Source organism: Mesocricetus auratus, unplaced genomic scaffold (genome assembly GCF_017639785.1).
Source record: "Mesocricetus auratus isolate SY011 unplaced genomic scaffold, BCM_Maur_2.0 Super-Scaffold_4256, whole genome shotgun sequence".
NCBI classification, from domain to species: Eukaryota; Metazoa; Chordata; class Mammalia; order Rodentia; family Cricetidae; genus Mesocricetus; species Mesocricetus auratus.
Genome location: NW_024429182.1, coordinates 13,911,771 through 13,926,342, shown reverse-complemented (window position 1 = coordinate 13,926,342; position 14,572 = coordinate 13,911,771).

The following is a 14,572-nucleotide window of genomic DNA, read 5'->3' as shown; positions in this document are numbered from 1 at the left end:
TTGTGAGCCGCCTGGAGTCAGCGTTACAGCGGTTGTGAGCCCCCTGGAGTCAGCGTTACAGCGGTTGTGAGCCCCCTGGAGTCAGCGTTACAGCGGTTGTGAGCCCCCTGGAGTCAGCGTTACAGCGGTTGTGAGCCCCCTGGAGTCAGCGTTACAGCGGTTGTGAGCCGCCTGGAGTCAGCGTTACAGCGGTTGTGAGCCGCCTGGAGTCAGCGTTACAGCGGTTGTGAGCCGCCTGGAGTCAGCGTTACAGCGGTTGTGAGCCGCCTGGAGTCAGCGTTACAGCGGTTGTGAGCCCCCTGGAGTCAGCGTTACAGCGGTTGTGAGCCGCCTGGAGTCAGCGTTACAGCGGTTGTGAGCCGCCTGGAGTCAGCGTTACAGCGGTTGTGAGCCCCCTGGAGTCAGCGTTACAGCGGTTGTGAGCCCCCTGGAGTCAGCGTTACAGCGGTTGTGAGCCGCCTGGAGTCAGCGTTACAGCGGTTGTGAGCCGCCTGGAGTCAGCGTTACAGCGGTTGTGAGCCGCCTGGAGTCAGCGTTACAGCGGTTGTGAGCCCCTGGAGTCAGCGTTACAGCGGTTGTGAGCCCCCTGGAGTCAGCGTTACAGCGGTTGTGAGCCCCCTGGAGTCAGCGTTACAGCGGTTGTGAGCCCCCTGGAGTCAGCGTTACAGCGGTTGTGAGCCGCCTGATCTGGGCGCTGGGAACAAAGTCAGCTTAGTATGTGCTCTTCATCTATGAGCCATCTCTCTAGCCTCAAGAATAAAACTTTTAAACACTTTTCCGTGTAACAAAACACATTCCCACTTGGCAAAATAATTTTTAGTTGTGATCATAAAGAGAAAAAGGAGAAAAGAATAGCAATAATGATCAGAAGAGAAACATCTCAGCTGGACTTTGATTTTTTTGAACTTTGCATATAGAGTCATGCGCCATAAGTAAATAATAAAGAGGAAAAACTACAGTACAACAAGGAAAAGTGATGTGAATTCTTTCAGCTACACCAATGTACTTTTTCCTTGAATTATGTATATTTTTAAGCATAGCAATATTGGAGAATATTGCAGTAAGTATTCATATGCCTGGCACTTAAATCTTATGTTATACTTCATCATATTTATGTTATTAAAAAACTTTTTGTTATTGTTTTATTTTGAGGTACAGTTTCATGTAGCCCAGACTGGCTGCAAACTCATAATGTATCCAAGGCTGGCCTTGAACTCCTGACTCTCTGACTCCACCCCTGGAGTGCTGAGATTCTAAGTACACATCATCACACTGGTATACTTCCAGTTCTTCTGTGTGGGAAGTTCATCTCTCCTCACTATTAATTTATTGACTTACTTACTCATTGATATTTCCAGTTTTTCCAGATCTGACCTTTGGGAGCTGTGTGTGTATGTGCCAGAGTTATACTCCCGTCCCTTCATTGGAAGCCTTTTCACTCAGTTCCTGGGCCCTCCATTATACTCTGTTGTTTTAATTTTTGTGCCATTCCTTACCTTCTGACACTGCAAGAAATTTCAAGTTTGTTAGCCAGTTCCTTAGGATGTCCTGGTTTCCTCAATTGGAAAAATAGACATGAAACTCAAAATCTGGTGTAGGTATTTTCTGGGGCCTTCAGGGGATATGGCTGAGAAATGCCTGATTGTATGTATGTATGTATGTATGTATGTATGTATGTATGTATGTATGTATGCCCACTAACTTATGTGTAAACTTTCCTTTTGTTCTTCCTGTCCCTTTTTCCCCTTCCTTCCCTCCCCCTCCCCTTCCTTCTTTTTCCCTTTTTATTCTAGTGCTAGGGACCAAACCAGAATCTTGCTAGGCTACCATTAGCTTCATTCCCATCCCAATTCCTCTTAATTTAGCACCAATAGATAGCTTGCCGTCCCCGTCTTCCCCGACCTCTGCTCTCACCAGCCCAGACTGGAATTCTCTAGTTCCTCCAACTCTAAATTAGACTCTGCAGCAGCTTCTGTTTGCTTTCACAGCACAATCATCTTTCATGATGATTATCCATGTGCCAGATATTCACTGATACTCTTGTTTGATTAACGCTTGTTTCCCAAACAGGACTATTAGCTCATGGGGGCAGAGAACAAGTCTCTTACATGATCACTGTACTCTCAACTCAGAATTTTTTGTTGAGTGTGTGAATGAACAAGATTGTGGGGCTCTGTAGCATGAAAAATAAAAAGCCTAGAGACAAATATTGGGGTTCAAACTTCAAGCTGAAGATCAGAAAAGCAAAGCAGCCAGTCACTAGCTGAAAGGACTCATCCTGTCTCCATGAGCTCTCACCAAGCCTCAGACTTGAGGATGAATGCTAGCTCTGAGACCCTGTTCCTATCTTAAATGCCTTTCACGAGTCCTGGGATTAAAAACTTGTGATCCCAAGTGCTGACATCATCTTTGTGTGAGCTGTTGTTCTTTAGGACTGGATATATTTCGTGTAGTTCGGTGTGGCCTTGAACTAACAGAGATCTGTCTAACTCTAGGTCCCAAATGGTGGGATTAAAGGTATGTACCACAGCTGCCTGATCTCTATAGTTTGAGGCTAGCTTTGCTTTCTGAATTCCCAGGTAGGTTTTAATAAATTATGATAGTATGTCACCATAGGGCTCTTTGATGGAACAAACATAGCTGTGTATGTAGTGGTGGCTTATACATTTGTACTCAGGGGATTACGAATAGGGAAACTATTAGAAACAATTGTGTTCTTGGCCACAAAGAGTCTAGAAAATATGATAGTCTTTTTTGGGGGGCTGTTGGCCTCCATAAATTTGATATGTATTGAGAAGTATCAGCCTGTGTGCTCTATTGACGAGGTACAAGACTGTTGTACTGGTAAACTGACCAATTCTCCTCTCTGTAGTGAACTTGACTCTCTCTCTTCTGCTTGCTGTAGAAGAGCAAAGAGCTTCTATTTAAAGTCATGAGGTCAAAGACTATGATTTTTAGGCCTCCCTGGAGCAAGCCTACACAGGCTGAGTCTCACTCAGGTAGAGTTCATGACAAAGTTTAACTTCAGGCATTTCCTGAAATAATTCCACAGAAGTTCATCTCTCATCATGGAAGCTGAAACAGATGTAGGCTCCTCCGGCACATTCTGTAACTTTCTAGAGACCATAACCCCCACTCCCACCCCACGCAGAAATGTTCAGGTGTGTGTTAGCTGGTTATAATGGCCAGGCACACTCTGTACACAATTTGTCTCATGTTCTCATAGTATTAGGGTAATTTCCTTATTCATCTGTCTATTTTACTGCTTGACTGCGCCCTTCTCATTGGCAGGAATAGAACACAAAGTCAGTGAACATATCTGAGATGACCTGGATTCAGTACCTGGGTTTGACTGTTTCTTTTTAAAAATATTTGTGTGTGTGTGTGTGTGTGTGTGTGTGTGTGTTTAGGTGAGAGGACCATTTCCTCTCCTCCCATGTAAGGTTCTAGGTATTTAAGCTAGAGGTCACCAGGGTTGGTGGCAAGCAACTTTACTCACTGAGCCTTTTTCGCCTGTCTGTTTCCTCTGTAAATTTACTTTTCCCCATATTGTGTTACTTGCTTTTCTACTGCTGTGATAGAATACCATGAACAAATCAGCTTAGAGATGGAAGAGTTTGTTTTGACTTACAGCCACAAAGGATAAGAGTCCTTCACGGTGGAAGGCAAGGCCTCGGGCAACAAGAGCAGGAAGCTGAGAGATCACATCTCCATTCACACACCAGAGGAAGAGAGAACAATGTGGCTGTGGGCGGAGGTCATGGGCTCTCATAATCTGTCCCCTGTAATGTACTTTCTCCAGCAAGCCTCCCCGTCCTAAAAATCCATGACCTCCCAGATGGTGCCACCAACTGGAGACCACGTATTCAAAGCCTTGCGTGTAAGGGAGATATCTCTGTTTCAAACCACCATATGTACGTATCCTGCAGAAAGTTCAAAGAAAACAAAAGCATCACATTCAGAAACAGAGGAGGTCCCTTTAAGAAATCCCTTAGTCTCCCCTAAGGTGGTGGTGATGCAGACCTTTAATCTCAGCACTCCTGAGGCAAAAGCAGGCAGAACTCTGATTTCAGATCTCTTGAGTTCAAGGCCAGCCTGGACTACAGAGTGAGCTCCAGGATGGTCAGGGCACATGAGAACCCTGTCTTGAAAAACAAAACAAAACAAAAATCCTTTAACAAAAACCCTTTAGTTTCAAGAATGATCATATTTTGATGGTAGAAACCAGGACTAACAACGGAAATGAAGGCTTTTCCTCGAAGGGATTGTTTTTACCATCCAGCCCCTTTCCTGCAGGCTTAAGTCTTCCAGGAAGAGTTTACAGGGACAGATTGATTTCACAATTAGATCATGACCTAGGCTAGGGCATTTAATCTCCTTTCATTTCCTTCCCTTTTGGAGAAGTGTAAAGAATCTAGGCATTTTAAGACTTGGCAGGTAGAGACCGGAAAATCAGGGGCTCAAGGTCATCCTCAGCTGTGTAGTCAATTTAAGGCTATCCTTAGATACAAGAGATAATGTCTCAAAAAAAAAAGCATGAGAAATTTAAACATACAGACTAATATAAAGATTAATAAAATTAGCACCTACCCTCAACCTAGGTTTATGCTATTTTTATATTTTTGTCATTATGGCAGAAAAAGTGCTGTGCTCATTAAATCCTATCTCCTTTTCCTTTCCTGGACACACGAAAAGACTGAACCTTTGAGGCTCTTTTGTGGTGAGGTTGACAACACAGCAAAAAATTCATCCAATAGGCCATAAACATCGTGGTATATGTTCTTTACAGAGTAAGCCCAGAAGCATGGCTGAGTTTCTTTATTACCCTTTCATGCTACATAGATCCTGGAAACCATGGTTTGAAACAGCAAAGCCCAAAGACACTGGAACCCCCCATTACTTTCTGTATCCTTGAAAATGCCTGCTGGTTGTACGGTCAGTGCCTGGGAATTTCCCTTGCCGAGAGTGGTGGTCTGCAAACCACTGTTTTAACTTGCATGTAGCTGACCTTCAGGGATGTGAAGCCTCTTTCCAAATGTCTGTCTGTTATTTGTGTTCTTCATCTGCAAGCATCCAAGTTATGGTTTAGTCTGAAGTGCCCCCAACATCCTGTGTTGCTGGCTCACAGCAGTGTTCAGGAGAGGGCCTTTGGAAAGTGATGGATCTGGGGGGTTCTGGCCTCGTGAATGGGTGGATCCATTCATGGATTAGTGGATTTTGGGATTTTCTTGGAGGAACTTCACTATACAAGCAAGAGCCCGGGTTGTGTCTTCTTCCTTTCAGCTATGAAGAAAGCAGCTACCTCCACCATGCGTTACCCTGCCATGGTGTTTTGCCTCATCAGGTCCAAAATCAATGGAGCCAAAGACTATGGACTGGAACCTCTAACCCATAAAATGGCTAACAACTGTTCCAAAAAGTGTCCAACATCCCCAGTGACCAGGGAAATGCAAATTAAAGCTACGCCGAGACTTCATCTAGTCAGTAAGAGGCTGTCATCAAGAAATATGACAACACATTTGGGGAAAGCAGCATCCTTATTCATTGCTGGTGGAATCATAATAATACCATTATCACGGAAGTCAGTTTGGAGATTCCTCAAAAAGTTAAAACTAGAACCATCTTATAATCCAGCTATTCCACTCCTGGGCATAACCCCCAAACTCCATATCTTACCACAGAGCTATTTGCACAACCAGTTTGGTTGTTGTGGCTACACTTTTTATCACAGCAAGGAGATGGAGACAGCAAAGGTGTCCCTCAATCAACAGAGTGATGAAAATGTGGTATATCTCCCAGTGAGCTGTAAATAAAAAGGAAATCTTGAAATTTGCAGGAAAATAAATTGACATGGGAGAGTACAATGTTAAGAAAGGTGATCCAAACTCAGAACGAACTCTCCTGTCCTTCTTCATATGTGGATACTAGCCTATAATGTACATGTGTATACATGTAAACAGCTGTAAGTGTGTGTAAACGATTTACAAATGAGATCAAGGGAGGGTAAGACTAGGTAATTGAAGAGGAGACCCCCCCAAGAACCAGTCAATTTCCCAAGAAAAATCTGTTACTAGTTTGTTTGCTCCATTGATAGTAAAACAATTTTGCCAATATCAATGACTCATTCATGTTGGAGTTTCTTTACAGCAGTAGTTCTCAGCCTTCCTAACGTCTCAACCTTTAACACAGTTCCTCATGTTTATGGTGATCTCCAACAATAAAACTATTTTCATTGCTACTTCATAGTTATAATTTTGCTGCTGTTGTGAAGCCTAATGTAAATAGCTGATGTACAGGATATCTGGCATTTGACCCCTGTGAAAAGATCACTTGGCCCCAAAGGCATCTTGACCCACAGGTTGAGAGCAGTTTCTTTTCTTTTCTTTTTTTTTTTTTTTTTTTGGTTTTACGAGACAGGGTTTCTCTGTATTGTTTTGGAGGCTGTCGGTCCAGCCTGGCCTCGAACTCACAGAGATCCGCCTGCCTCTGCCTCACGAGTGCTGGGATTAAAGGTGTGCGCCACCAACGCCCGGCTGAGAGCAGTTTCTTTACAGTCTCTCATCTGTTCCATTGGGTTAGTTGCTTGTCCCACCTGTCTTTTTTTATTATTATTTTTTATTTTTCAAGACAGGGTTTCTCTGTGTAACCCTAGCTGTCCTGGAATAGCTCTGTAGATCAAGTTGGCCTTCAACTCACAGATTCGCCTGCCTCTGCCTCCCGAGAGTTGAGGTTAAAGGCGTGCGCCGCCGCTACCGCCACCACCATCACCTAGCTGACGTTAAGTCTTAGTGTCCAGATGTGCTCCATCTTGACTGTCATTACTCTCATTTATTAACCCTGACTCTTTGTACTTCACACAACTTGGTGTTGAGCTTGTAAGTTCCACAGATGACTGAGCTAGCATTTGCATCTCTTGTTACTCATTGTGAATGGATGTTTTTTGCTGTTAGATGTTTATGCCATTGATGTGCAGGAGTATTGATTTTGTGTCTAGAAATAGTGTTATACCCTTATTGATTATGTCTATGGAACTCTTTGGGTTTGTAGACCATCTGTATTCTCAGTAAGAAAGAGCAAGTGCTCTTTGGAGTTTCCCTTTTGAATGTGTGTTCCTTCCATACTCCACTGCACGAAAGTGGTGAATCTTATTCTTGACTTTAAAAATGTTTTTAAGAGCAAGTGAAGGGACCTGACCTGCAGACCCAAAGCTGCACGATCTCCACAACACAGGGAAACAACAGGATACCCAGGAGGAGCCCTAGCAAGGGCCCAGCATCAATAGGGCAGTAGAAATCAGAGTTCTAGAACCAGACCAAGGACTGTTTGCAATGAACACTTGCAAGTAAAGAAAAATGGACAAAGGGGTTTTCAGCGTGACTCACTGTGTCACTCTGCAGCCCCCATGATGAGATTTTTAAGTTTTTCCCTTTTTTATTTTATTTTATTCCTTTTTCTCTTAAATTTTTGTTTTATTTAGAGGGTGTGCAGGGGTGGAGGGCAGATGTGAAGGGATGCAGATATGAATGGGATCAAGGTACATGATGTAAAAGACACATAGAATACATAAATTAAAAATGTTTTTAAGTGTATTTCCTGCTCAATGGTTGTTGGCTACTTAATTTTATTCTATGTTGCTGATGACTGTATTTAATCAAAGAAAGCATATTCAAGTCCTCATCTGTAACATACAGATGTTACCACCTGTCTCTCTTACTTTGCTAGACCATTATGAAATTTAAATGAGATGCCACCCAGGAAAGATCTTACTTGTTTCATATGTTAGTTGGTACGCAGGTATGCATGTTTGTACATTGGTTTTCATGTTAGTTGGTATGCAGGCACACATGTTTGTACATTAGTTTTCTGTTTTGTCCCCAGTACCCACAATATTTTCTGGAAGACAGTTGGTGTTCAACAAATAAATGCATGAAGAAATGACCAATATTAAAGAGGTATTTCATTTAGTATAATATTTTCTTACATCCTAAAAGGGATAACAACACTGAGTTATGCACATGGACATTCCCTGTATTGCCTGTTAGTGGCAAAAGTCACTGTATTATCTCAGAACTCTGTTCCTGAATTTCAGCTCTCAACCTCAGCACCCATTTCCTTCCAGTATTCTAGGCAGCTATTTCCAACCTATTGCAACTGGCCTAGAAACAATGACTTATTCACCAGGTTACTGTAGGCTTGGTTAAAATTTAATAGCATTTAATCTCTAGCTGATTTGGCATATGGTATTGTTACCAGATAGGAATTTAGGAATCAAGGGTTCCATTCTTCGGGAGGTAAATACACATAGGATATCCACTGGGCAGCTCCGTCTAATGCCCATCCTTTGTGTTTCTTCATAAGTTGGAAAGAGCGACCTCTAAGTAAAAAGCAGCACCAGGCCCACACGAATGTTTTTTCTTTATTAGTGAAGTGCTTTGTTCACGAATTTATCTTTCTTTCTATGTGACCGGCTGGAAATGAGAACACTCAACCCGATTTAAGTAAGTGGATTAAAGGACTTTCCTCTTCCAGGGAAGTCTGATGAATCCTTTATTTCTGACAGCTAGAAACTGAGGTGAGTCATAAACAGGAGGAAATGAGCACTGGATTCACAAAGCAATGGGAAAATCACATCATGTGGTTTTGAACACCACGTTGCTTCTTATATTATATATGCCATTTTCGCATTTTTGCGTGATATCAGTCTGTGATTTCATGTGCAGAGAAAATTTGCTGCCGTTTCTCTTCCCAAACACTTTAGGCTGCCACCTTCCTCCCTCTCTCCCTCCCACATGGCACAAACCTCTGCCAATTCTTGGCCTAGAACACACAACATTGAGAGAGTAAAGATAGAGATCCAAGGCCTGTGTCACTCTAAGGATGTGTTCATTTGTCAGAAACCAAGTGATCAAGACAATTTAGGATTATGTAACAAGCCACAGCCACCTTCTAGAAAGACTCTAGGTCTTTCTGTGGACAGATACCTGTCATTTCCACTCTGGATCCTGGAGATGGACGCACTCCAACTTTGCACTCATGCTACTGAGCTTTTAGGAAATGTGTCAGAGAGAAAAAAAATCAGATGCTATATTCTCCTCTGACTAGTTTTGCCAGAATCGAGCTCTGAGACTCTTATGAAAGATTAAAATGTCAAAGCCAGTACTTTGCAATGAAGGGCATACATCATTATTTTGTTCTAATCTGCCACCACCTGACAGGCCTAAGAGGCAAACACAGCCAGGAACTGTAATCCCAAATACTGTAACGTCATTGTTGACTTTTCGTATTGATTCAGCCTGTTCAGAAGCAATGAAATAAAGAAATATGCGTGACCGAAGACTATGTAAGAAAAGGGCGTTTTAAAACTGTTGAAGATAGACACATCCATACAAAATCCTAAACAGGTTAGTTAAGGCCTCTAAGCTTCAACTTCCCCTTCTGTAAATGGAAAGCGATATAAAAATATAATACATGTATCTCATAGGATTAAGGCATTAAATGAGATAATCTATGTAAAGTCTACAGCACAGTGCCTGGCAGGGAAGTGTGCACAGACTTGTAGATACACATGGTTATCGATATTCTAGAACAAAGCCTGGATGGGTACCCCCCCACCCCACACCGGTCGTCTTCAGGTGCTGGGATTGTGGTGAGTGCTGCTTTCTTTCCTTTGCTTTGGCAGCGCTTCTGCCTTTTCTCCCTCCGTGAGAAGATACAGGTGTTCCCCTCAGCACTGTAGTCAGCTCACTGGGCAGCCGGAAGTGTAAGCAGGGGGAGCTTACTATTGACATGGGTAGAGCTGCCTGTGTGGCCCCCAGCGAATCCCATCCCTCTAGTCCTTTGCAATGTGACTTTGCTGCTCTGATCATAGTCAACCTCGTCGAGTTTCCCGTTTGTCGGCTCTGGTTGTTCACGTGACAGTCCTCACCTCACAAGGCAGAGATGATGATGTGTGGGTGCTAGAGTTTGAACTTTAAAAGACCCTGCAGGTCTTTTCGTGAGCTTAGTTTGTATTAAGACAATTTAAAATCCTATATCAGAAACTTCACTGTGTTTTGTTTTGTTCCCATTATTTTTTTGTGTGTGTTCTGTTTAAACCGGGCTTCCATTCATCATCAAAAATTCTTGGTAACAGGGTTTGAAATCCTCTGTTAATTTGCCTCAAGCTCTTGGGAATTAAGGGGCTATTGAATGGTTATTCACAGAAACGCTCATTCTTTAATAAAAACTGCTGTCTTATTGAAGCGAGAAAGTGCTTTGATATTAATAATTGAGCTAGTTTGCTTTGCCAGATCAATAAAGGGGTGAGTGATTTGAAAACAACACAGCTGGGTGGCTTTGCAGGAGCATCCCACATTGTAAATGAGTTTATCTGGGGGATCTGGACACTATCAAAACACAGCCTCCCTTTGGGAAACCAACTCACACATCTCAGAGGAAGACAAAGGAAGGGGAACAGGGCTTCCCAGGTTGTTGGCTTAGCAGGATCAGCTCTGGTGCCGGGTGGCAGTAACACTTGGTTTCAAAACAGTCTTTATCCCCTAATAATTCTCTAACCCTTGTTGCTATGTGAACCAGCGAACATTTGAAAGACACATAGGAAGGTTAGAATTAGGGTGTCCTCTCGAGAAAAGCAGAAATGCTCGAATGGAAGCACAGGACTTGTAAGAGACTCGCTGATGCCTTCACACGCTTACACACTCACACACACACACATGCAGACACACACATACATACATACACACACAAACACACAGAGAGAGACATACACACTCTCACACACACACACATGCAGACACACACACATACATACATACACACACAAACACACAGAGAAACAGAGAGACACACACGCGCACACACACATACACACACGCAGACACACACATACACACACACACACAGAGAAACACAGAGAGAGAGAGACACACACACACACATACACAACTCACTGCCCACATAAAACAGACAAAAATTCAGCAAAAAGAAAGCGTAAAGGTAAGGTATACATATCAAAGTTATTTTAGGCAGTCTCTTAAAAAAATCATTAAGCTGTGTGGTGGTGACGCACGACTTTAATTCCAGCACTGGGGGAGGGAAGGGACAGGCAGATCTTCGTGAGTTCGAGACCAGCCTGGTCTATAAGAGCTAGTTCCAGGACAGGTTCCAAAGCTACACAAAGAAATCCTGCCTCAGAAAACAATAAAACAAAAAACAAAAAAAACAACACATTAAAATCTCATTAAAGCCGGGCGGTGGTGGCATACGCCTTTAATCCAGCACTCGGGAGGCAGAGGCAGGCGGATCTCTGTGAGTTCGGGGCCGGGCTGGACCGACAGCCTCCAAAACAATACAGAGAAACCCTGTCTCGTAAAACCAAAAAAAAAAAAAAAAAAAAAAACAAAGAAAACAAAACAAAAAACGCATTAAAAGGCAATCTTAGGCTGGGAGGTGGTGATGCACACCTTTAATCCCAGCACTTGACAGGCAGATCTCTGAGCATGAGGCCAGCCTGGTCTACAGAGTGAGTACCAGGAGGGGGGGGGGACACATAAAGAGACCCTGTTTCAAAAAAACCAAACCAAACCAAACCAAACCAAACAAACACAAAAGCAACCATAGGCAAGTGTGGAGGCAGGAGAATCAGGAATTCAGAGCCATACTTGGACACATAGTAAGTTCTCAGGTTAACCTCTCTCAGAAAACAACAACAAAGGCATCCATATATTAAAAAAATAACTATTTTTAAAGTTGTGCTAGAGAGCGGAAGGATTTAAAATTCAGTTTGGTGTTTGGGCACGTCTAACTGGCTGCCAGTAAAAGGCCATAATGTCCACGTGGGACAGAAAGAAACGAGACTCCTACCATAGCCGCTGGTGGATGGTTGCCTTTGAGGTGGAGGGGCGGCACCAGGCCCCTAAGAGAAAGGGAGGGAAGAACAGAACGCCAGTCAAAACTTGAGGATGGACAAGGGTCTTGCAAGTCACTCTGTCAAACTGTCCATATTTAAGGACAACCTGAAAAGCCATGGACCGGGACAACACCCAGTGAACAGATACGGCAGGAATGAGATACCCCGGAAGCCTAGGCCAGGACTAACACAACACTGTGAGAGCCAGAAGGTGACCGGGTCACAGCAGACGCAGCCGCACTCGCATTCAGTCTGATGAATGAAATCTCGGCTGGATTTCGGTCCATGCGGAACCCGCTCGCTGTGTGTTTTTGCATGGCACACAGAAGCCAAACATACGCTTATTCCACAAGCTGGAGAGAACGCTAGAAACCAGAATCCCTAACACGGCTCGTTCCGAGGGAGATCGGAATCAGCATACTTTGGACACAAAGGTTCAAAGAGAATAAAGCCTTGTCCTATCATCAGGTACAGGTCACCAAGGAGCAGGCCCTCGGGAAGTCAGGCGCTGGTGGCCCCAGGGCAGAGTGGAGGAAAGAAGACTCAGTGAGAGGGGAGTGTGGCTTATCTGAGTCTCTGCTCTCCCAGGTGAAGAGTTGTGCGTGACCCTTGCCTCACAGCGCGTTTGAGGCCATCTGTGTTACAGGAAGTCATCTCCACGAGCAAAACAAGGCAGAGGGAGAACTGAACGAAGAAAGTTGAAGGCAGGTCCTAGGAAGATGGTCTGGGAGGCTAACTGAAGGTAACGAGGCACCCGGGGGTGGCTCTGTACCTCACGATCTTCACAAAGCTATGCTTGCACCCGGTGGTTTCCATTCCAAAATCCTGCCATGTTTAATGAACCTGTCTTTTAAATATAGTACTTTAATTATTTTTGAGGATTTCATAGTTCACGTAATGCCTGCTGGTTATATTCACCTCCTACTCTTTTCCCCAACTTCTCCAGACCTACCTCTATCTCCTATTTCCACCGATTTCGTGTTCTTTTTATAGCTCTCTGATTCCTATTTGTGCTGTTCTTGTACTCATTAGGTATGGGGAATGGATGTGTTTGAGGGGAAATACAGGGGAACTCTTAGCCTTTGGTAAGAAAATCAAAACCAATGATCCAATTGCTTTTGAATAATAACAAGAACCAACAGCCTAAAATGACACGGATACTGTACCTTACTCATTCATTTCCCTTTTGTTGAGTTTTTGTTGTGTGTGCATGTACACACACAGGAATGTGAGAGCCAGAGGGACTTCAGGTGCCGCCAGCATTTTTTGAGACAAGATCTCCAACTGAACCCTAACTCACCAGTTCAGACAGACTGGCTGACCCCCCAAACACCCAACACCAGGGCTTCCCCAGCTCTGGGATGACTTGCCTTTGCCACCACACCCAGCTTTCCACGTGAGGCTGGAAACCCAAACTCAGGTCTCTATGAGTGCAAGCAGGGGACTTTACTGAAGAACTTCTACCGTCTCTCCAGCCCCCCTTTTGCCAAATGTTTAATCAAGAGGAATTTGGTAAGTAATCTGCGATTATTGTGAAGGTAATCTAAAGTTATTATGAGTCTGGAGAAGGGAACATTCACCTGTAAAAAGGAGTGGAAGTTTCAAAAGTTCCTTGAGCAGGAAGGTATATATATATATATATATATATATATATATATATATATATATATATATGGACATATATATATATTATTACATAAAATATAAAATCCTGCAGAAACATGTACCCTTCCCCCACCACCCCAGGTCTGGGGCTCTAACCCAGAAAAACATGACACTTTGCGTTAGTTTATATTCAGGGAGCTGTGAGCCACCTGATGTGGTTTCTGGGAACTGAACTCAGGTCATCTAGAAGAACGGCAAGTGCTTTTAATGGGTGAGCCATCGCCCTAGCACCTAGGCTTCCTCTGAAAATGTTTTTAACTTGACATGCTTCCATGTGCAGACTGTCGCCAACCAGGCTTCCTGAAAATCTGGTGGCTTTACTCAGCAGCAGTAGTTTATGTGGCTCTTCAACCTGCAGTTTGGGCAAGGCTCAGCAGGGTGGTGTTTTTTCTGCCCTGGAGGTCAACAAGGGAGCTGGAAGACCCTCTTCAGAATTGCCCATTCGCTGGGAGGCAAGGTGATGCTGGGAGTTGTGACTCGGGGCACAGTGCTCCATGGGCATTTCCCTAAGGGCTGTTTGGGGTTCACCGGCACTGTGGTGGGTTTCAAAAGTGAATGTCCCACTTAAGTGCCAGGAGTGGGAACAGCTAATTTTATAAAACATTTATTTACTATGAGTGTGTGTGTGTGTGTGCATTCATGTGTGCCACAGCATGTGTATGGAGGTCAGATGATTCTTTGTGGGAGTTGGTTCTCTTCTTCCACCGTTCGGGTTCTAGGGATTGAATTCAGGTTTTCAGGCTTGGCAGCAAGCACCTTTATCCCCTGAACCAGCTTCCTGGCTCAGAATTGCTAATTGCTTAACTCCTGGCCCTGAATAACAGCACAACATTGCATTCTGTTGGCTGAACAGTCACAGTTCCAAGATGCAAGAGGAGGGCACATAGATCCTACTTTTTGCTGGGAGGACTTTCAAAGACTAGTGACTATATAGTAAAATACATAGACAACACAAGCACAGAGTTTAGCAAGTTTTTGTGTATTAAACTCACATTTGGT